The following is a 24,832-nucleotide window of genomic DNA, read 5'->3' on the forward strand; positions in this document are numbered from 1 at the left end:
ATAATATCTAAGTGTTGAAACAAACCGCTGCAATACTCTGGGTGTTTTTCACCGAGTACCGCAGCATAAATACTAAATGCTTGAATCCAGTTATTAAAGGACCTAGGAGAAAAAACGTCTCCTATCATCCTCAGCTTTCTCATCTTTCTCATCAGCACGAAAGACATCACTTCATCACATTTTTTATTGCTTAAATGGAAACCGATTGGCGATATTTCACAAACCATCGCCTCCTTAACACAAATCTCATTTACACCAATACCTTTTTCCAAAATGGGCACGCTTTTCTCCACCGCTGCACTATTAACAGTAGAATTATTCCCATTAGGGATCCAGACATCAGACGCTGGATGAATCACATCAGCCAGCAGCTTAACCAAACCAGAGAGTAACACAGACTCAGACAAGGAGGACACAGAGGCAGAGGATGTTTCCTGCATAGCTCTTCTATAGGGGTCTGGAGATGGCTCAACCACAGAATGTGGGAACCTCTCAACAGGCTGCCCCATTAACTCTTCCACCGCTTGCCCTCCTGTGCCGGGATTCTAGCTGTCCGCCGCCTCCTCTGCGTTGTCACGCGGGCGTTGCTCCCTGTAGAGGCCAGCACTTCCATTCCTGACAGGCTGGGCGCTCTGTGGCCCCACCTTGCTGCTCCTGGAGGACCTGCTCCGTTGTCTTCTTCCAACAGATGGCGCTGCCTCGCATCCCGTTCTGCCCGCTCTGTTCCGCCGGTGCCCTGCCTCAGGCGGTGGAGTATAAGCGCTCCTAGCTCTTTTGGCTCTTTTGCAGGGGAGCGCAGCCACCTCCTCCTCCCTCTGCTGACAGGAAGCCGACTCTTCATGGCGCATATCCGGTGCTCCGCTGGTTCCTTCTTCCGGCTCCTTGACTGATGTTGGCGGCTAATCCGGGCACCGCCACAGCCAGTCTTCTCCACCGGCAGCCTCCACCTTCTCGATCAGCTGGCAGCAGGATGTCCATGGCACAGGTCCAGCGATGCTCCTCTTCTTCTTGAAACTGGCCCCGAACCTCTGAAGAACCTGCTATATAAAGGGAACACGCATCCCGCCACAACCAATCAGAAATGGATTTCCTGAGCCAGCATTTACAGCCAAACTGGAACCAACTGGTTACCTCAGCACCTCAGCACCTCAGCCACAATTCAGGTATCTCTGAAAATTAACAGAGCGGGGAAAAAAGGGGGGGAAGAAAGGCAATACCACAAATATATGAGGTTCCTGTGCCCCCCTATGCTAAACCCTCTGGGGGACTAACCATTCACTTTCTAACATACTGTTTTCCAGTTCCTCACCAAATCTCTGGCATCTGTGAACATTCCTGCTTACATTTTCAAGTTAAGAACCATACAGATCTATTCTGCTCACAGCCGAAGGTTGGTGCAATGCATGAGCGCAGGTCAGTCCTCAGTTAGAAAAACAGCGGCAGCGAATGGGTTTTACATTTAAATGTTTTTATTCAAGGATGACAAGAAAGGAATTACAAACATGGTAGTAAATAGATAGTAAATAATGAGAGTAGCTCCAGCAGCAGCCAAAGAAGAAAATGTCAACCCACCGACCATCGTTGGCTTTTTAATAGAATAAATAAATAAAAGGGAATGGAAGGAAAGGAAGGGGTTAAGAAGCAAGAAACAACAGGAACTGCAAAGTCAACAAGTCAACTGTAACCTAAAGACCCTATTAACACTGGAAGATTATCGCTAAGATCATCGCTAACAAGCGTACGTAGTAATGCTCGTTACCGATGATCTGGCAGTGTAAAACTGCCGCCGATTACCTGATGACGCTCATTCATCGGGTAATTGGAGTCTTTCAACATGTTTAAAAATAATCGTTTGTCGGCAGCAGATTGTGCCGTGTAATCAGCGATCTGCTGCCGGCAAACATTGATTCAGAATTGGGGTGAGCAATGGCATTACCAATCACTGCTCCCCATACTGAGGAGGAGATCGCTGCAGGTAATAGTAGCGGTCTCTTCTGCTAGCGAGCAGGCGATTGCTGGGAAGGAACGCTTCATTCCCGATAATCGCCTGCTACATCTGCAGGTGTAATTGGGCCTTTAAACTCTGCAGTTTGCAGAGTGTTCAGAACACATGTGCAACATGTGGAATCCTTCATCAACTTACGTCACACTCACTGGCAGGTCTCCTAACATAGATGGAACTGGAACCATGATGTGAGCTAGGAACGATCGTATATGGACTGTCTAACATGTCTTGGTAAAGATCAATAAAGCAAAAAAAACTTCTTCACTTGTCTTTCTTTCTTAGAAGATGCCTCCACCCAGTCTATCTCCATTATAATTAGTTGTTCAAGAAACCACTTGAATGGCTGGGCTGCAGGATCTATCCAGGTGGGGATGATGGTCTTGACTCCAGCAACCGCTATAATACATAGTAATTTCCTGCTGCATGGGGAACGTCTTGTAACAACAGAGTCAATGTACACAAATATAATCCATATACAGTCCAATGGTGCTGCTGATGTAAGAGGAGTAGTAGAAAATGTATGTGTTCTGCATCAGAAAGACTGTATCACCGGGCACGTCTGCCCCTGTAGCTCTGCATCGAGTGGTCATGATCAAATATGCCCATGCGATGGCTTCGTACTGGAGCGATATATGCCTGGTGATAAATCTGCATTGTCAGGGATATCCCTGTAGCGGCCCGAGGCTAGGTTGTGAAGACTGCATTCTAAGGCCTTCTATAAAGTAGACATCGTTAGCTGCCGAATATCCTTAAGCCATTTAGACATGGCCATCTCTCTAGTAGCGTAGTCTTGAGGGGTATGTAAGAATATGTAATCGCCCCTGAGGGTCAGGGTATGCTTAAGAGATGCCTGCAATGCTGGGCTCCATTCTTGAGGCGGGAGAGTAGGTAATAATTGCCAGAGATAACTACTAGCTTGCAGGTAGGGGAAACAAGGTAAAAAATAATGTTTGGCTATTTCAATTATAGATCTCCTAGGGACGTCTTATGGACTGAGTATTCCAACAGTGATGGGTTTTATGTGGAATCCAATTCTAGTGAAATGTTCCTACAACAGATTATTTTATAAAACCGTATAGACTGTCTCTGGCAAGCCTGCTCTGTCGTTGCTCATGAGGCAGGAAGCGATGTACATACTGATGCGGAATGTATTTTCCTGACCAGTTTGCTGAAAACAGCAACTTACGAGACAGATTTGCTCATTTCGGTTTGGTAACTACATTGTGATCTTGAAAGCTGTATGTCTATTTAGGATGGCAGTTTTATGGCTATGGTGAAACTACAACTCCCAGCAATACAACTTTCCGCAGGCTGGAGAATATGGATTTAAGTTTAGATTCACTGTGTGTACTTCAGTGACTAAGATTGGGTCAGCAACATTCAGAAGAGCAACAGGAACCCAAGATCACAGTCCAGGGCGCCCTCTTGTCATCACTAACCAAGAACTTGTAAGGTCAATCCTCATCAATGGCATTAAAAAGGTCTTTAAGGAACCATATTGCATTGATCTCAAATAGCTTCTTCTTACCATGTCTACCCATATTAAAAGGTTCATTATCACATTGTCAGGGATCCACGTCCCAGCCCCGCTGCCGATCAGCTGTTTCAAGAAGCCACTGCTCTCATCGGAGCTCTGATGAGTGATGCAGGTGTGAGATTATGAGCCAGCTCTCTTTGTTCAAAGTTTGTATATAATTGTTATTTGGCATTTCTGCCACTAGATGCCACTGTTTCGCAGTTACAACCAGTACACTCTGGGATTTGAATATGTAAAATAGATGATGACTCATGCAGGCAGTTTTTTGTGAGGAGAACCAGGAAGTGAAGGTGCTGACATCTTGAGAGGATTGTGTGTGAAGGAGGCCATCTGGTTACATCCTGGCTGCAGGAAGTCTGAAAGTGATCGTAGTCGCGGAAAGGAGAGACTGATCGCTGCTTTCTATTTGATCCTGCTTGTTGGAGAAAGGATTGCTTCTAGGAAGGCTGCTGTGAGCTGTGTAGTGAAACAATCATCTACCTCGACAAGGCCGCATTTGTGTAAAGGGACTTGTGGCTATCCCGGTCAAAGCCACCCTCTAATACAGAAGGGACTCAGGTCAGTGAACCCGTTTATGCTTTATGTTGCATCAGTGACTCCAGTACCAGAAACAAAGTTTAGGCCTGCAAGTAGTTAGATAGATAGGGTTCTATTTTTGCTAGACTGCACGGAATTGTTCTGCGGAGCGGTAACGACTTGCAGGCTCTGCTGTGTCCGCCACCGGCTAGGTTTGTCCCCTTTTGTGGCACAGCACGACTTGTAGGCTCTGTTGTGTGTGCCACCGGTCTAGACCTGTCCAGCGGAGAGGGACACTGACTGGGGGAGGGAGTCTGGAATACGAGATGTTCTGGGTGTCTTTATATTGTTGTGTTATTACTACTGTTAAGTTTCTGTTCTTGCATAAAAAGCTGATGTCTGTATCTCTTTTCTGGTCTGTGACTTCGCTGTATCCTGGGGAGCCCACCCTGGTACACAGCCTACATCTTGGTGTAGTCGGCAGGATACAGCGACCATTATGGACAGGAATGCAGCGGGAGACTGTCCCCCAGTGCCAGATGAGGACCCAGCCCAGGGTGCACAGGCGCAAGACTAGCTTGCCCCCAACAACATGGCCACCCCAGTAGGATACATCCCCCTGGGGGAACTGCTGAGTCATCTGCCAAAGTATGACAGTAGCAACATGACATTGCAGGACTGAATTGAAAGGGTGTGAAGTCCAGTTAAAATGTGTAACTTGACCCCTGAACTGCGGCAGAGGTTGCGTTGGGAGCCCTAGGGGGTAACATCAGACGGACAGTGATAAGGCCCGACTCAGAGAGAGATACCCTAGAGAAGATATTCTCCCTGCTAGAGAGAGCCCAAGGGGGGCGTGCCAAAGTGGTACAGTTACAGAGTAACTTCTTTAACCGACCCCAGCGAGAGGGTGAGACCGTGATGCAATATTCCAATGCTCTACAGGAGACGCTGAATGAGATACAACGACAGGACCCCGAGGCCATGGGCGCCTTCTGGGAGGTGAACCGGCTACTACGAGATCAGTTCATAGTGGAGCTCTCAAATAAATTCTTACAAGACAAATTACAAGAGATGAATGGCCGACAAAACATTCTACAGCGCTTACTTAGCCGCAGTGGAGAGAGAGGAAGAGCCCATACCTACAGAGGCGAGGGTAGTGATTAGCACGGCATGCTACAAGGGAACAGCCGGGGTCTGAAGAATATGAGACCTTAAAGGATGTGGTCCAGGCCCTGCGGGCGGAATTGAAAGAGCTTCGGCTGGAAGTGTCCCAGATGAAGACCGAGCCGCATCGGCATCAGGAAACTGATCCCCGCACCTCGTGCCACTTCAACCAGAACAACTAAGGTGAGGGGGCCGTTCAGAATAGGACCTCTCTGTTGGACTTGCCGAAAGTACGACCATATGGCCAAAGAGTGCCCAGAACAGGTAGCAGCTAAGCTGACGTTAAACTTCCGACCTCTGCAGTAGATGGGCGTCCTGCGGCGGTGCACCAGAAGTTAATCCCTCTGCGTGAAGAACATGATCTGTATGCCAGCAGCCCCGTTATAGAAGCAGAGTTGGAAGGCCAGAAGGTCTGCTGCCTAGTCGATACAGGGTCGGAGTGCACCCTTATGCCTCTGGAGGTCTTCGAGAGGCACTTCCAGCATATGATGGAGCCCGAAGACGGGAGCGTCATCAGGCTGACGGCTGCCGATAACAGAGAGATGGATGTCCAAGGGATAGTCTGGATGCGGGTCCGACTGTTTGGGCAAGACATATCCAAGAAGGGGGTCGTGCTGGTGGACCATTCGTCCCGGAAAGGAATGGACTTGACCTTGGCCATGAATGTACTGAGAGACCTAGACCATCAACTCTATGCCAAAGAAGGGCCGAAGTATTGGCAATGGGCCACCACACACCGGCCTACCCAGAAAGTTTTACAACAGATGGTGAGGAGCTGTAGCCTGCAAAAGAGTAACATGTCCGGTCGGCCCATTGGAAATGTGAGGGTGCCACGGAGGCCCCGGTGAAGATCTCTAGACAAGAGCGAATATTGATGCTGCCGGTGGGAGTGGGACGATGACTGAATAGACTGGATCGAGCCCGCTTATCAGGAAGAAACACAGGCTCATCCGCTGGTAGCCCTGGCCCTCGCCATTGTGAAGGATGGATGTGTGCCTGTACGCTGCCGCAATGTGGAGTACTGCGAGTTAACCTTACCTGGAAACACCTTGCTAGCCACAGGTTATGTGTCCGAAGGGGGTATCATTTGACAAAGGGACTTCACGCTACAGCCTGATAGGAGATCAGCCCTGACCTATGCCGTGGAGATCGAAGGGAAACCCTGACAGCGGAGTGGAATGGTCGAGTGATCATGGCCCGGATGGGGGTGGACTGCAGAACCCTGACACAGGGGTAACAAAAGCTGCTGGAAGACACCCTTTGGGAATTTCAGGAGGCCTTCTCGAGACATGATGAGGAATTTGGGTGTGCTGCTGCAGCCAAACACGAAATCCCTGACCTGGGGATGCTGCACCGATCAGGGAACATTACCAGCAAATTCCACCTAAGATGTACCAGGAGGTGAAAGATATGGTGGCCAGCATGTTGGAAAACACCTGGGTGATCCAGGAGAGTCAAAGTCCGTGGGCTGCTCTGGTAGTCTTGGTGCGGAAAAAAAAATGGGAGTCTCCGGTTCTGCGTGGATTATTGGAAGCTGAATGCTCAGACTGTCCGGGATGCCTTCCCCTTTACGCGTATTGAGGAGTCATTGTCAGCCCTAAGCCAAGCGAAGTTCTTCTCGACTCTTGACCTGGCTAGTGGGTGCTGGCAGATGCCGGTGGCCAAGAAGAACAAAGCCAAGACGGCATTCATCCTACCTATGGGACTCTACGAGTTCAACCGAATGCCATTCGGCCTCTCCAGTGCTCCAGGAGACATTTCAGCGGTTGATAGAGCACTGTCTGGGGGATCTCAACTTCGAGTCAGTATTGATATACCTGGATAACATAGTAGTGTTTGGTGACTCCTTTGAAGATCACCTCTAGAAGCTGCGACAAGTCCTGTTATGGCTACGAGACCATGGGCTCAAGATCGAGCCCAAGAAGTGCCAGCTGTTCTGACAGCAGATAGAGTATTTAGGACATGTGGTCACCCAGGAGGGGGTAAAACCGGCACAGAGCAAGGTGGAGGCCATTCAGAAGTGGCCCCGGACAAATACACTACGAGAGGTGCGGGCGTTAGTGGGACTGGCCAGTTACTACAGGAGGTTTATACCCAAATTTCCTCAGCTGGTGGGCCAGTTAGAGTTACTGAGGGGCACGGATGGGGGCCCGAAGAAACGTCCCATCGACTGGGGACCCCGGCAACAAGATGCCTTTGAAGCGGTAAAGGAGGTGCTGACAAGTGCCCCGATTCTGGCTTACGCTGCAGTTCGACACCCCATTCCTGATGTACAGTGACGAAAGCCTACATGGTCTGGGGGCCGTACTATCCCGTAGAGCCAGTCTGACCCCAGAGGGCCAAAAGTTGTTAAGGCAGAGGGACAAGCTGACAGTTACCCAGGGTCTCTTGTGCCGGAGGACAATATACCTACAGTCAGAGCTGCAGTACCAGCAAAAGATTGTCATCCCCATGTCGTTGGGATCGGGGGCTGCCAGGGAAGCTCATGAAAAGGAAGCTCATTTCGGGAGCAACAAAACGTTCAAGTGGCTCCAAGGGCTGGTATACTGTCCAGATCTGGCCGACATGGCCGCGGCATGTCTTAAGTGTCGATCCTGCGGGCTCAGTAAGAGTACTGAACAGCGGTCTCCTGTGCAGACCATCCACACCCTTAGAACTTCTGATGATCGATTATGTACAGATTGGATACTCTACCTCGGGACACTCGTACTGTCTAGTCATGACAGATCACTTCAAGTATGTGGTGTCCGTGCCCATCAGAGACCAAACCACAGAGTCGGCCACCGAAGCTGCCTGTAAACATTTTATACAGGTGTTCGGGTGTCCTACGGAGAATACATTCTGACCAGGGAGCATGCTTTCAGTGTACGTTACTGAACGAACTGTGAAGATAAAAGAAAAGACAGGAGGCAGCGCCTCATGTATGGTGTTGTATCATAAAATAATAGTAAGAACTCTTACCAGAAAATGTTGTGAGAAGTCACAACACCTGATTTACCCGATCAGCGTGCGGGGTGCCTGCACTGCTGCCTAGGTTCTAGCCCATGCTGTGAGAGCATTCATCGGAGGAGAGATATCCGTTTCTTTCTTCTTCTGCATCGACTGAACGAACTGTTCCAGCTGTATAGAATCAAACGCTCCAGCACCACTCCATATCACCCACAAGGTAACGGGGAGTGCGAAACGCTTCAATTGCACCTTGCTTTAGATACTGCGGACTCTGGAAGACAGCCAAAAAGCTCAGTGGCCCGCGTACCTACCCGAATTGATGTGGGCCTATAACAGGATACACAGTACCAACGGATACTCTCCACATATGCTCATGTTTGGAAGTGCCAGACGGGAGATTGAAGATCTCCACATGCCTAACCTGATGGAGCACCCACTGAGAAGTACCACCTCGTGGGTGCAGAAGCACCGCCGCCAGATAAGAGCAGTTCATAAGGTTGTGGAGGAGCGCCTGGGACAGGTGGTACACCCTAACCCAAGACCAGTGCAGAAAGATAGTTATGCCCCGGGTGATCAGGTGATGGTCAAAGCCAAATGGCCGTCTGGGAAGTTGGATGGACAGTGGGAGGCGGTTCCATACACGGTGAAGAGAAGGGTAGACCCCGCTATTCCAGTCTATGAGGTAGAGCCATTAAGGACAGGGGGACCTTCACGAAACTTGCACCGTAATATGTTGAGACATTGCAATTTTGATAAGCCGGTGTGCGTGGAGGAGGTGCTCTCACGCTCAGAGTATTGAGGAAAGTCCCTCAGATGAGGAAGAGGCATGGTGGGTTGTCCCTGCCCAGGTATCCACGGAGGTTCCGGCCGGGGCAGGTTTACCACCCAGGTGCAATGCTGAGCAGTCAACAGCTCCTCCCTGGTCAAATGCACACTTGAATTGGTCCGCAAACCCTGGATATGTGGTGCGGAAGCACGGATCGTAACCCCACTGAGTGCATCCGTGGAGTTTCTGAACATGCAGCCGCACCGCAAACAAGTGCAGACGTCGGATGCGGACCCCATTCAAGTGAATAGGTTCACAATTCACATGCTGGTGCCCGTGCATTGCGGACTGCAGTTTGCGGTCCACAGCACAGGCCCGGCCTGCACACGGTCGTGTGCATGAGCCCTAAGAGGCATATCCTTCACATTCAGCAGTCTAATGATTACTGGATATCCATGCTTTTAGACCCTCGTTATTAAAGCAAACTGAGTATGCAGCTTGCCACAGTTTTTGGCCAGTGCTGCCGCCTGCTGCCAGTGTCTGAAAGAGTGGCCGCTTTCCACCACCTACAGTCACAAGCAGCAGAAGCCAGTTCAGTCTCCTTAACAACATGGAGCAGTTTTTTTCTGATGCCACACCAGGCTGAGGCAAATGGAAACTACTGCCTCAATGTTCAAGTTCAGTCCTACTTGGACTCTGGTCTTTCTCCGGCACATATATTGTTCCCTGACCCCATGGCCTTCTGGGCAGGCCGACCAGAACAGTGGCCCAAACTGGCCCAGTACGCTCTCTTCTATTTCTTGCCCAGCCTCCAATATCCTCTTAGAGAACTGTTTCAGCTTGGCAGGGGGCATGGGGACACCTAAAACATCACTTATCAAGGAGAACCAAGCCTGGATTCAGACAGATTTTCACACTCCGCCAGCTGAGGTGCCCTATATTGGCCACTGCTGTCTGCCTGCCATCATGTCCCATACCCTATAGCCCCTGTCATCATGCCACTATGCACCATTTGTCTGCTGCCACCACTGCAAATCCCCTTCTGCGACCACTATAAAAAGGGTTATCCAGGAAAAGGTAATGATGACATCCTCAGGATGGGTCATCATCACATCAGCGGGGGATCCAAGTCCCACCACTGTGCTCTGGGGAGTGGATGCAGGCTCCCGGCAGCTTACCAAGCACAGCGCTGTACATTGTATAGTGGCAGTTCTTGGTATTGCAGCTCAGCCCCACTGACTTGAATGGGGCTGAGTTGCAACTATGCCATGTGACTGATGTACGGTGATGTCACTGGCTTAGGCAGAGGAGCTGGCGGCGCTCAAGGACTCTCTAACAGCTGATTGGCGGGGTCCCAGCTGTCGCATCCCTGCAGATCTGATTCCGATGGCCTATCCTGGGGAGAAGTCAAATATCTTTTCCTGGACAACCCCTTTTACTGCTTCACAAGCTACTGCCACCACTACTACTATCCCTAAACAGCCGATCTACATGCTACTATTGCCACAATTACCCTACCCTTTCCCCTTCCACAATGCACTCTGCTGCTCCCAATTAAAAGGGAGAATTTTTCTAGGCTTGTTCATAATGAGCTTTTCTTCTGACAATTATCACTTGGGTGATTGAACATATTAACACAACTTTTGGAGGCTGTCCGAACAAGCCACTGTTTCTTCCGACAACACTTGTCCATGTCCTATGGGTAGGCATTTTGTTCCCCTCCCCTTAAAGGCATAATTTTTGAACACCTGACCCAACAAACCACTCTTTTTTCCCCCCTCACCACCATTTGTGTTTAAACACCATCTGCCCCCGATAAGGGACAATTTTTGGAAGCTTTGGAATGAAAAAGCATAACATGAAATAAATAAAACTCATAAAATAAATAAAACAGTAGGATGACAATTTCATATTTTGAAATTCAAGTTCGGGTTGTGGTATAATCTTAATTGTGTTAAGGATTCCGTTACCACAGATCATAACACAATTCCATACCAGAATGTTTAGAGGCATTCCCTTATTCATTCTGTCATAATAGAAGTCTATGGCCTGCATAACGGATCCGTCTGGTTTACGTGAGGCTGGAGACCAAAGACTTCTATTATGACAGAATGAATAATGGAACGCCTCTAAAGGCATTCAGTCATGGAATTGCGTTATGGTCCGTGGTAATGGAATCCATAACGCAATTCAGATTATACCACAACCCGAATTTCAAAATATGAAATTCGCTCATCACTAATAAAACAGCATCTTGAAGTAAGGAGACTAGAAAGGGTTATATGCCCAGGGCAATTTGGAGCAACTTTGGTTCGGGTAGAATGGATTTGGATCCAAACCGATTCTGTAGACCATTATGCAGACACTTAGGCCCCTTGCAGACGAGCGTGTGTGGATTAGATCCGAATGCGTTCAGTGAAAAATGCACGATTTTGCAAAGTCATTCCGTTTTCTTTAGTTCATATCGCACGGTGCAATGCGATTTAATGCATTTTGCACGCAAGCGATTAAAAAAACTGAAGGTATACAAACATCTCTTAGCAACTATCCATGAAAAACACAACGCATCTCATCCGCACTTGCTTGTAGGTGCGATTTTCACGCAGCTCCATTTACTTCTATGGGGCCAGCGTTGCATGAAAAATCGCAGTAATACAGAACATGCTGCGATTTTCACGCAACGCACAAATACACACCCCCCCCCCCCATTGAAATTAAAGGGTCCAGATTCCATGCGGGTGCAATGCATTCACATCACGCATTGCACACGCACAGAATACTCGCTCGTCTGGCAATAGCCTGCTCGCTAGTGGAGGAGACTGCTGCTATTACATGCAGCAATCTCCTCCAAAGCATGGGAAGGAGCGATCGCTAATGCCATCACTAGTCCCCATACTAACTACTTGTTTGCCAGCAGCAGATAGTCATCAGAAAGTGCAATCTGCCTCTGGCAAATGAGGATTACACCAGCTTAAAAAGCTGGACTGCTTGATAAACAGGGGGTAAGCAGCAGCAGCATTACACTGCCAGAATTTTGCAAACAAGCGCTCCTACGAACGCTAGTTGCATATGATCTGGCTGACAATTGGCCAGTGTTATACAGCCTTAAGGTTATTGGAGGAAGCTGGGACCAGGCTACACTTCCTTTTTAAAGGGGTTATCCCAAGACTAATGTAAGAAATGAAAATCAGACATCATATGGTACATGACAATCTCTTCTAACGAAGCTAGAACCAGCCCTGCACCTCACATGGATCCTGAGATCTCCTCATTCATTGCTCGGCTAGATTTATTTCAAACCGACAGCTCAAGGGGCGTGTCTTTTCTGCTGCAGCTCAGGGGGTGTGTCAGCTCTCTACCTATCACAGTTCGGGAAGCAGTTGAAGGATGAAACTGAGCGTGTGTGGCCTTCTCCGCGAGTGGGACAAGGAAATAAGGAAAAAGGGCAGGTGGCGCTATACAGATACATTTTATTGAGTAACTCCGTGGCTATGCAAAATTTTTAATTATATGCAATTAGAAAAAGGTATTCAGATCCAGGTGCTTGTTTGAAAACTGTATAATTTTTTTGGTGGGACAACCCTTTTAAGTGCATTTTTAAAGGTTATGACTCGCCTTAGAGTTTGATGGTGTCCACAGCACAGCCACAAATCCTGGACTGAGGATAGGTTTAATGACAAACTAATACTATAAAGGATAAATAATGCAGTAGGTTTGGATCACTTGGCCCTCAGTCTGGCTTGGAGTTACAGCTGTGACACGTTGGTTAAAATGCAACCACATTGCCTTACTGTCTGAATGAGGCTTTAGATCATCTCCTAAGCTCACACAGAAGAGGAGCGGCAAGGTAAGCAGAGAAAAGGTGCTCCACTCTGAATCTTATCTGCTGCCCCTGTTGGGCATGACCTAGCTCCTGTATGCATTACATAAGTGGTGTACCCCCAAGGTTCAGTGCTGGGTCCTTTTTTGTGATATCATTTCTATTTTTGCAGATGACACAGGTGTGTAGTACTGTACAGTTTATGGAAGATGACCATAAACTATGAGCTGACTTGAACACAGCGATTGGGCATCACCTTGGCAAATGAAGTTCAATGTGGATAAATGTAAAGTTCTGCATCTTGGTAGTAATCTCTGTGTATCATATGTCTTAGGGGCTGTAACATGTGGGGGGGGGGGAATCACTTTTAGAGAAGGATTTAGGTGTCCTTGTAGATTAATAACAGCATACAATGTCAATCAGCTGCTTATAAGACTACCAGGATATTTTTTGCAGGACAGGGATGTAATATCACTTTACAGAGTGTTGCTGCGGCCCCATCTGGAATATGCAGTTCAGTTCTGGGCACCAGTCCATAGAAAGGATGCCCTGGAGCTGGAGAGAGTACAAAAGGAGAGCAACTAAACTGACAAGGGTCATGGAGGGTCTTAGAAAGATTTAAAAAAAAAACAAAAAACATTTCTTTAGTCTGAAGAGCCGGTCCGAGGACATGAATCTATACAAATATATAATTACAGTGAACTGTTCCATGTAAAATGCCCTTAAAAAGACAAGGGGGCACTGCCTCCGACTGGAGAAGAAAAAGTTCAATCTCCAGCAGCGTCAACGCTTCTTTACTGTAAGGCTACTTTCACGTTTTGTTCAGACTTTATGGACTTGTCTTTTTTCCCAACTGTATTAACTATGTAATTACATCTCCACCCCTAAGTGTGTATTATTTTTCTTCAGCACTGATGTGTTCATCCGTATGGATTGCTTAGTTTGACAAAAAGGTGCATGCTACCATCTCTGTGCCACAGTAAAATTTTTGTGGAAAGGTCAATATAATATTAGCAAACACCATGCCATATTTTTTTCAGTTTGCTTGTATATGAAGATCAATCAGGTCACCTGTAATTTGGAGCGCTGAGCCATTATTTTTTCATACCCAGCAAGGAGAAAATATGAGGCAGATTGAGGGGAAATGGGGCAGATACAAAAGGTTAAATATATAATAAAAAATAAAGTTAAGCACCATCCACAAATACATTTTCAGACAAATGTTTCCGAAAGAGAAGAATTTTTCCATTACCCTCCTTCAGCCAGCTGGATGTCCGTTTTGGAATTTAGAGAAAGCAGGGCTGTAAAAATATAAAAAGACAGACCCTTGAATTGTGTAGACTGAACATTTTAAAAATATCGTCTTCCAGCGACAGGAATCGGAACTCCAGAACGTTCAGCTTTAGAGTGGTGCACCGTTCCAATCCATCTGGTTATGTCCTTAAGAGTCTTCCACAACTAATTGCATTTTTTTTTCTCAATGATCTGAGTCATTGCTCAATAGTTCAGGTAATAGGGTACATCAGGGCAGGTACAGAAGGGGTCCTCTGGTCTAACATTTCCTTTTCTAAAGCAATGCATTTCTTTCTGAAGCCTTCAGCAGCACCAACATTTAAAGACTTCAACGCCTTCTCTTCTAGATCCACTTCCATGGCTTTGTTTGAATCTTTGCCTTGACTCTGAATAGTCTATAGGCATCTTTTTCAGATATTTCCATTTCCAACCTGAGCAGTCCAAATAGGTGAACTCAGAAAAATGCTTTATCTAAAAGCTGCCCAAACGCTAGAGATTTTGGAGGCCAAAAAGGCAGGTTTAGCCAATTTCTAACTTGAGAAGTCCACCAATGCAAAATAAAATACTGTATCTAAAAGCCGTCCAAATGCTAGACCATTTCCTGATCACCATCACTTCTTGTAATGCAAACAGAGGGTGACAGATATCAACCAAAGGCAACATGCGGAGATGTTGATCTGTCACTTTAGGTTGACTTTGTTTGGGGCTGTGGTTGGAAAGTTGTTCATTCCAAAAGACAAATGTAGGTTTCCATAGATCCCAGCAGAAATCGATCTATTTGTAATTTTAAAAACCTACAACCGTATGACCGACAAGTCAGGAAATGGGAATCTGAGGCGTATGGCCACATTAAGTTAGAGTCATCTACAATCCCTGCTGACATAACCTGTTTACTTCACTTTTCTATTGTTTCACTTTTTATATATAGAAAGGCCTTCCGGATTTCTGCATTTTTAACTTGAAAGTCAAGTCTCCAGCCTACTGCACATCAACAAGGTCTCTTCCACCAGTCTCATCCTCCTCCAAGCGGCAAATTCACACGACTGATTCTTTTGCCGTACTGGCACGTGGAACGCATATATAATAAAAACGACAACTTTTGATCTTTTTAACTCATTTATTCATAGGGACATTGCATTTAAAACACAAGATTTGTTTCAATAAAAAATAAAAAAAATGTTAGAGCTGATCGGCTTAAACAGATATTACAAACCATTTTGTATTTGTGGGTACAATTCATAGTAATATGTACAAAAGCTATGTATTACACTACTGTATGCTTAGAAACAATTTGAGGTGCCCCCACACCAGACTCCATACACTCCCCCATATCACCAAGGGGAGGCTTTGTTTCTTTCCATTTGACCAGTGTACATTAGTTTCTTAACTAATAAAAAGGGTACTGAACTTTGGAACTGCTGCAGTAATGTGAGTGCCACTTACACGACTACTTGCTCGGGGTGATGTTGATTTATGTAAAAACTTTACATTTCCATTTCTCACCGATTTGAAGGCAACGCTCAAGGCACAGTAGCTCACGAAAAACTAACAAATTCCCATGGGAATATCTTTTCGTATTGTGGGAAATATCTGTCTGTAAGTGCTCATCCCGACAAACTGACGGCAAAAAAAATATATAAAAAGGTTAGTCTTAAAGGGATTGTCTGGGAGTTTAAGAAATTAAAAATGTGTTCCCTCGCTACTACAGTACCTATGACCTGGTGGCTCTCACCGGTATAATTCCTTATAAGAGTGATCGTCTGTACATCCATGCCACCACCTTAGCCAATCACTGCTCTCTAGATTAACCGGCAAAGTAAAACAAAAAAAATGAAAATAAAAAAATTTCACATTGCTTGTTGGCTTTATTTCTTGAAGTCACAAATGACCCCATAACATTTATGGCACAACGATGGGCTATGCCATAAGTGTCCAACACAGTCGATTGCCACATCTATCAAGCATAGCAGCGGGGCATCTTCAGAATTCCCATAGCAGTGGATGGAGAAAGCCCCACATGCACTGCCCCATTGTGGTACTAAAAGTGGGTGCCGCACCCATCAGAGAATCAAGGTATATCCTATTTACATGCCATAAACCAAGAGCAGGGACACCCACTTTTTAAAGGGCATCTATCAGCACATTTGTACCTATGACCCTGGCTGACCCGTGGCATGTACACTTGGGACGAACACAGATGCCTTCAGCTGCCATGTTCAAATGTGTCCGCATTGCCGAGAAAAATGATGTTTTAATATATGCAAATTAGCCTCTAGGAGCAATGGGGGCGTTGCCATTACACCTAGAGGCTCTGCTTTCTGGAACTGCTGCGCCTTTTACACTGCCTGGTCCTGTCAGTCAGTACAGATGTCATCACACTTGACCCTGCCAATAAAAGTGCAGAGGGCGCAGCAGTTGGAGAGCAGAGCCTCTAGGTGTAACGGCAACATCCTCAATGCTCCTAGAAACTTATTTCTGTATAATAAAACCTCATTTTTCTCAGCAATGCGGGCACATATGAACATGGGAGCAACACAGATGTCTTCAGCTGCCAAGCGCACATGGAACAGGTCAGCCAGTGTCATAGGTACAAAACTGCTGACAGATGCCCTTTAAAGACCATCTGTCAGCAGTTTTATGCTGCAAGGTTCTAACAGCTCCAACGCATACCAACGAGTCCTGATATTCGTGAGCTTCTGGCTTTCTCTGCTCCCCTGTCACAGATTGACAGTTTTTCCCCCCCAACTTAATTAGTAGCAGAGGATCTGTAGAAATCAAGGAGCTCATGAATATTCAGTACGCATTAGCATGCGCTGGAGCTGTTTAAGATTTTAGCAAAATGGCCGAGTCAATTTAAAGAAAGTGACGCAGCATTTTGAAGAGGGGATTTATCACTAGTTTGTGTTGCCCTTAGTTGGGAACACCATAAACTGGCGACGGAGTCCCTTTAAGGCTACTGTCTGGTAGGACAAGACCTTTAGATATTTAGCTCAGAGTTCCAGACTTCCCATCACTCGCCATCTTCCCATCACTCCAGGCAGAAGCTGACCGGAAAATGAACAGCCAAGCGGTCGGGCCTGTATGAATCTCACCGCGTAACTGCCAATGATAAATGTATAGCGGGGAGACCACGACAGGATTTCCACATTGTTGACTTCGTTATCTGACCGTGGCGACCCCAGAACATGTAGCAATATTAACATTACTGCAGCAGTAAGTTCAAACCAGTAAAAAAAAGGAAAAAAATTAAAAATTACACTTCAGTGTAGAGTTTAGAGAACTAGATTATATTTTTGGGGGACTCTGATGCCCCCCCAGGTCGTAGGTCTGAACTTCAAACAGCAGAATCAGCGTACCTTAGATCGTAGAAGGAAATTACTGGATTTTTAAAATGCAGCTCTGGGGATAAGCTGGAAGTTCAGCTTTAGTTCACACCCATGCAGCCTATTCCCCAAAATTTAGGATGCCACAAGTGAAGCCTATGCTGGGAGCTGGTATTTCCCAAACGCCCTATGACAACTGCCATGGGGCCAACGTCATTGCTGCTTGGTCAGCAGAGGTCAATCTCTAAAAGTGGCACAGGTAAAACTTTGGGGAGCCCCATGGGTCTGGCCAAAAGCTGAACCCTGATGTGACATCTCCAATTAGGCTGAGACCAGCACAATTGAGACATTGATCCATTAGTACATACATTATATTAGGGCTTGTTCACACTAGTGTCTGAAAGGTGGCTTTACCTTCTTAAAACTGATCTGTCAGATGCTAGTCTGAACAAGGCCTACCAAAAAACATCGGTAATTCTGAGCTCAGAGTGGCAAATATTGGCTATTGTGGGGCCAACTGTAGCCCTTTAAGCGGTTGTTCAGGATTTCGGTGGCTTATCTTCAGTATAGGCCATCAAGATCAGATCGGCACAGCTCCGTCACCGATACCCTTACTGATCAGCCATTTATGTAGATCTGGTGCCAGAACCGCACGGCTCCATTAATGTTGTAGTGGACGGGGTTGGTAACCACAGTGCTGCTCCCGCTCTGTCCACAACAAAATGGATGGCGCTGTGTAGCTGCAGGGCCTGAGCAACGTCAGATACATAATCAGTGGGGGTGCGGGGTGGCGGACCACCATGAGCCAATATTGATGGCTTAGCCTGAGGATAGGCCATTAAAGTCAATATCCTGGATAACCGTAATCACTTTATGGGAGGGTTTAGTTCTGTCCCCTTTACTTTGCCATTGACAGCACACTCCGAGAACAGCCATGTGGCAGTATAATGCTAGATATGGCTTACCTACCAGTTACCTAGTGATACCCCAATAGTAAGCAGGTCCACAATGGTCTGCTAGTTATCTAGGAAATGAGTGCACTAGGTACTTTATTAAGTAGATAGGCTCGTAAGGCTCGTAAGTGAAATAGTACAGGACATAAAGAAACCTAAAGGGCTTCTCCACTTATGACTAGCCTGTACAAAATTTAATGTGAAAAACTGGGTCCTAACTTCTCATCTGAGCAAAATAAGTTAGATAGATCAGACTTGCGATCGATCCAGGGGAGGTCTCTTAAGCCGCTTTCAGATGAGAGTCACGGACTCGCAGCACTCCTACTCAATGTCCAGCACTGCCGGGGTCACATAGCATTATATTGATTTATGATGCTATCTAACCCTTAGAAGTCGGGACAGTATTATGTCAGTGTTATCCAATACATTCCACACCTCTAAGGATTATATAGCATCATAAATCAATATAATGCTGTGTGACTGGAAGTTCAGGACGGGAGCTGCTCTGCGAGTTCGCAGTGTGACATTCGCTCCTTAAGGGAGGACATGCAAACCTGGGGCTAGGGCTAAAAAGGCTGTTCAGATGGCGCCATGATCATACTAATTGGAAGGGAAACTAACCACGATGTTGGATTATCTGAAGTTAAACACGAGTAGTACTGCACATAAGGAGTCCACATCATAATTTATTTCCCTACTGCCCCCCAATACCCAGCTGTCAGCATTTAAAGGGATGTGCTGAAATACATTGTCAGGACTGCTGTGCAAGCCCACAGGAGTCCGCGCCGTACTGTTAGACTGGCACAGCAGTCCTGACAATGCATTTCAGCGCAGCTTTCAGAACTGACCAGCTGTGAACCGGAGGCAGTAGGAGAATTACAAATCACAACCTGGACTCCTTATGTCCAGCACTAGCCGTGTATTACTGCAGATAGTAGTCCAGAATCATTGTGACAGGTTCCCTTTAAGGCTACAAGCTGACATGTGGTTGCACTGTGGTAAAAATAATGGAATGCCACCATCGTGACTCAACCTTACAGGGGTTGGCGAGTTTTGACAAAAAGTCATGTGCCATACAAACATACATGACTATAGAGTTCACCAGCTTTCTCGATCTCCGTGAAGTAAACCTACCCGTCACCCGCCCTTTCCATGGCCTGCATGATGACGGCAGCCGCTTCCTCTGGCTGCTCCTGGCAATCTTGTACTCTGTACGGGAGCTTAACAAGAGGTTCCTTGTAGCAGCTAGGGGAAGCCGTCGCCGCCGTCTTGCAGGCCATGGACACAGCGGGTGACAGGCAAGTATGTTTAGGTCAATGGGACCTTCAATAGATCAGAGGAGGAACAGTAAAGAATGTGTGTATGTAGCATATATGACTGTATATGTCACTGACAAAGGGGCTGGACAGTTTCCTATATTAATGACCTATTCTCAGGATTGGTCATCAGTATCAGATCGGGGGTCTGCCCCCTGGCACCCCCATTAATCAGCTGTTTGAGGAGAAAGCAGCACTTGTGCTACAGCTACATTCTCTGCACGCCTTTGACACTGCACCAGCGAGCAGGTGCAATTGCACTTCCTTCAGCCCATGCACTTCAATGGGAAGGAGCAGTTACACTTCATCTGCTCCTTCCCATTGAAGTGACTGGGACAAAGGGAGTGCAATTACACCTGCTCGCCGCTGCAATGTCGATGGCCAGCACGTAAATGGTGCCGAGAATTCAGCTCTAGCACAAGCGGAGCCTTCTCTTCTAACAAGGGGGGGTTGGATCACCACCGATCTGATATTGATGACCTATCATCCCGAGGATAGGTCATCAATATAGGAAACAGAAAACCCTTTAAGTCAGAAACTGGCCAAACCCTTTGTTTTCCTGGCTCAAACAAGCTCACAAACCCTGCAGCCAAAGGCCAGATCCGTTCAGCAGGATGGTCTCATGAACTTGTGTCCGATAGGGAAACAATACAGCAGCAACACGTTAATCCCACCATTTTAACACTACTTACAAGCAAATATCCAAGAGTGCTCGGACTGTATGATGAAGTCAAATGTTGGCCGCACAAGAACGAATACCGCCACCCTGAACCAGAACTTACAGTTCACACTATAAACACCCGACTACAAGGGAAGAAAATTACTTGGGGCAGATAAGATGTTAAAAGATTAACAATCACATAAACGGGGATAACCTATAGATTCAATATGGGTACAAAATTTAAAGGGCATTGCAAAGAGTCTTAAAGGAAATGTGAAGCACCGCACAAACTTCTGGCTTCTCTTAAGACACTGTTGGTGGGGGGCTCAGGCGCAAAGGCTTCACTAATCTCTGAAAGCACTCTACAATGGCCTCAAAAGAGAAAGACGAGGGGCTACACCATCCAGACAGCCATAACGTGGACAGCCTGACAGCAGATCTAATGATCCGAATGCAAGGCAGCACAGATCTCTACGACGCAGTTGCGTTTCGGTCAAATGGGATTTGCATCTGGCCTGCCGTCACGAAAAACAAGCCCACAATACAGCTGTCTGAATGAGGATGTAGTCAAGTGCCACAGCCCCATTGTTCCAGAGACCGGTGAGAGCATCTGCATCCCACCCCCCACCGGTGCCGCCTGCAGACATGTTCCGAGAAGTGTCAGAACGAAGGAATTTGCACAAAAAGGCGTACATTTACTTTAAGGGGTGCAGCACAAGTCACCTTTACATGGTACATGCAAGCAAATAAATGCTCATCACTGAGTGATAGACCAGACATACGTGGCTCGGTCCACCTTTCTACTGAGGCACTGCTCTGTAATCACAACCGTACACCGTAGACCTGGTTCTCAGCAGATGATTACCACGATCTCAGTACGAGCTGTGAACTGATAAATAATGCAGCGACAATTTTTGTATCGAATACCAACGACACGTCTTTCTGGTCGCTCACCCAGTGATAATTACAGGGTCGCCCATTGAGGGATATCTACGTACAGCTCCTGATCACATGTGCGTTTCCTCTCTTTTCTCATCCAGTGAGGTCTATGCACGCTTTCCTGGCATTCGCTCCCATTTCCAGCATCTGCCGAGACCCTCTCAAGCTCCTAACTGCTCGTGTCTTTTCTGGTTCCTCATCCGCTGGTCATATTTCAACCTCTGCGGCTCCCATGTGACAAGACCCACACAACATGGCTGCGATTCTGTACACAATGCGATCAGGGCAGTTTTCCATTGGAGGAGCATTTCTCAGAAGGAAGCCAGCAACGCCATCTTCCATGAGCAAGGGCAGGAGGAAACTACAGAGTCACAAGAAAGAAACTAAAATTTAGAAAAAGCAGAAATACAATACACAAGAGTCTTCTGTACAGAACTTAACCCTATATGGTCTTGCGTCGAGATTAAACAGAGTAAGGGCTTTTAAAGCACCTTGAGCCAAGTGGACACATCATGCAATGGCGTAGATAGGACCTTGAACAATGCAGCCCTCAAGTGGAAACCCCCTGTGCAGCCAAAATCGCGGAGACGAAGGAAAATAAGAACGCAATCCCTTCCAACCCTACGCAAGATTGTAACATGCTAGCCTTATTCCACCACCCACGGCCTCGAATGTGGTCTTTGACTTAAAGGACGTTGCCTTCAGAACATCTCGGAAGCTTCCATTTCCCAGTTAAGACTTCGCTTATGAAGCAAGTGCCCAATTTCTGTAATGAATTAGGACAAGTCATCTCCCTCCCACGTGCGTTTTAATTTGCGCAGTACTCGCTGGAAAATAAAAAGCATTTTCTACTAGACTGTGGCAAACAAATGAGTCAGCCTGCCGACAGAGGATAGCGTCATGAAGACCGTGCTCTACATCTCTGCAGCTGACGTCCTACGTCCTGTCCCCTGTAACCACGTCTGGCTGGGTCCTGTTGACAGCGAAGGCCAGAAATGACCCAATTAGAAACATCTAGAGTGGGTTACGATGACTAGGTGGACCCGGGATTGAGAGATTACATTTGTAGTGACGTCTTCTCACCTAGAAATTCAAGCATGACTCACTTCAACCACAAGGGGTGGGAACCCGATCTTGCTGCCGCCCACAACACAACAAAATACAGCCTTTGAGGGTGTACGCTGTAAGCAAACGGGGCGATTTCTGGCAGTGTGCACTAGGTCGGTGGACGCTCAGACAAATCAAGGTCTTGAATGTGGATTTGCCACAGGTTTCCCCCTCTGAATTACAAGGATAGAAATAGACGGCATGCAGATTTGTCTGAAACAATTACATATGAATCCACCCTTATTATACATTATATAGAATAGACTTGGAAATATTATAGCTTAGGCCAAAGTTGCAGCTTCCTTAAGAAAATCAAAGGCCACATGCGAGGCTACCACAGGGATGACATTTTTCCCTCCCGCCTCTTAGATCTAACGAAGCCGATGTACAACTTATACAATTCTAAAGCACCCACATAAAGTTAGCAAACAAGGGTGAACCCTACAGAAATAAGAGGTGGTCTTCACCACGCCGATCCAGTTAGTTATACCCAGGGAACGGCGCACGCGGTTATCTGCCCGACACTGGACAATTACCATTGGAGAGCACAAAGCCACAGCCAGACTGCACATGAAAACATCCAAAAGGCGGGATTCGGTTTCATAGTTGACAGTTTATTACATTCCAGCTTTTTATTTCATATTTTTAATGTATTTGGCTGTTGGCTTAAATAAGAAATAAAAAAAACAAAAATATATAAAAAGAAGAAAAAAAAAGAAGCACTGCAATGAAGGAGTGGGACAAGGGCGCAGCCCCCGCTGCTCTCTGTAGTGTCGGTGGTTTTCCAAGGGTTAAATAAATTATTGACCAGAGAAGGAGGTAGGAATGTAAGAAACGAGCTGCAGGTCCTCCCCCCCCCCACCCCCTTAAGACATTACGAATCCCTGCTTAGGCCTGACGGAACAGAAATAAAAGCTTCCCATAGATTTAAGACTGGCTGATTTTTTTTTTCTTTCGGTTCCTGGCAAATTCCTATTGTTTTCCCACCCTTAAGAAAAGCTGCAATGAAAAGTGTCAGACAGCTGCACGCCCCTCCCGAGTGCAAGGACATTAATATGCATCGCGCTGAACCAAGCCTGCATGCTAATGGGGGATCTCAGTGTTAACCGGCAGCTAAAGATGGTTCAATACGCTTACGGCCATCTTAAAAGAGGGGAGGCAAGGATGGTTAAGGGGGAGGACAAAAAACAACCAGGGAAATAGGATGTTCTCGCATCTGAGATCTAAGGTCCTACATCAAAACACCTAAAAACATTTTTGCAAAACCAAAAAGGAGGCGATACACTAGGAGCCATGTCCCAGATGCCCATTCTCCACTTGGCAATGTTAATGTAACGCACAGCCATACGGTGGGTGTTCGCCTCGCGATACATGGACTGTTGAGAAAACGACGGAAATAAGGAAAAGAAAAAAAAAGTCAGTCTATCGGGGGAAGGAGGGAGGATTCATTAAATGCTAAAACCCCGCAGCCAGAGGAACAGGTACAATGGGTAACGCCCTACAATATATATATTTTTTTTTTATAAAGCTCCCTTATCCCACTGATAACCTTCATCCAGTGCAACATAAAAATAAAAGCAGCAACCTGGGTTTAAAAAAAAAAAAAAAAAAAGAAAAAAAATGTACACTTTTCAATTGCAATAAAAATACAGCATCATAACACTGCTATCAACCCTACTGCTGCTGGAGCACAGCAGTGACAGGGTTAACGAATGAAAGTGGGGAAGGCGCAGAACCCCTTCACTGCTGCTTGACATGATCCAACGCTCTGCAATGCAAGGATATTCCAGGAGTCAAGGGGTTGCATAAAAGTAAACCATATAGTCTCGTGCATACATATATACATACATATTATAGAGGAGATCTTAAAGGTGGCGCTTGGACAATGTGCCAAAGTGACCAGTATATGGGGGGGGGGGGGGGGGGGGGGGGGGGAGGAGTAGTCAAGGGGAGGAGGCATACGGCAGCTTTTGGTGCAGGAGAAAAAAATGTGGAATTTGAGAAGTCTTCCACCTCCCATTGCTGTGGCAGCCATGACTAGGCGGCTTCAACCAACATTCAGGCGTCTAGCGAGGAAAGCTGCTTCCTTCAAGGGGATGTTGGATCAAGCCGTGCAGCGGCTGTATGCCATGGGTGCCAACTAGGAGGGGCTGGCATGTGAAGAGGCACGGTGGAAGAGAAAGCCTCTTCAATAGCCACCACGGGTAAGTGATCTGCAATGACATTCTGTGTCACTCACAGGAGAAAAGATACCCGATGGTATGTAGGGAGCATTTTGCACAAGACCTTGTGGAACCAAGACGTCTTAGGAATGCATCCCACAATCCATGTGCTGCTGGCAAGAAAATGGAGGGAATACCTGTTCATGCAGATGCATGCGGAGGTACAGGATTGAGATATACGTCACTAGCTCGCCACAGAACCCAGGTCAGCAGGATGATATGGTAGAGGAGCACGAGATCCTCCAAACACCACTTGCTGCA

At 46.7% G+C, this 24,832-nt stretch overlaps 1 long non-coding RNA gene across 1 annotated transcript; it reads left to right on the forward strand.

Annotated features, from left to right (window-relative positions):
• The first annotated feature begins 3,832 nt into the window (after window positions 1-3,832).
• Window positions 3,833-15,872, forward strand: LOC122941783. Its single transcript, XR_006390521.1, has 2 exons — window positions 3,833-4,100; window positions 14,979-15,872. It is a non-coding gene; the product is annotated as an uncharacterized LOC122941783 (long non-coding RNA).
• The last annotated feature ends 8,960 nt before the right edge of the window (window positions 15,873-24,832 follow it).

Source organism: Bufo gargarizans, chromosome 6 (assembly GCF_014858855.1).
Source record: "Bufo gargarizans isolate SCDJY-AF-19 chromosome 6, ASM1485885v1, whole genome shotgun sequence".
NCBI lineage: Eukaryota > Metazoa > Chordata > Amphibia > Anura > Bufonidae > Bufo > Bufo gargarizans.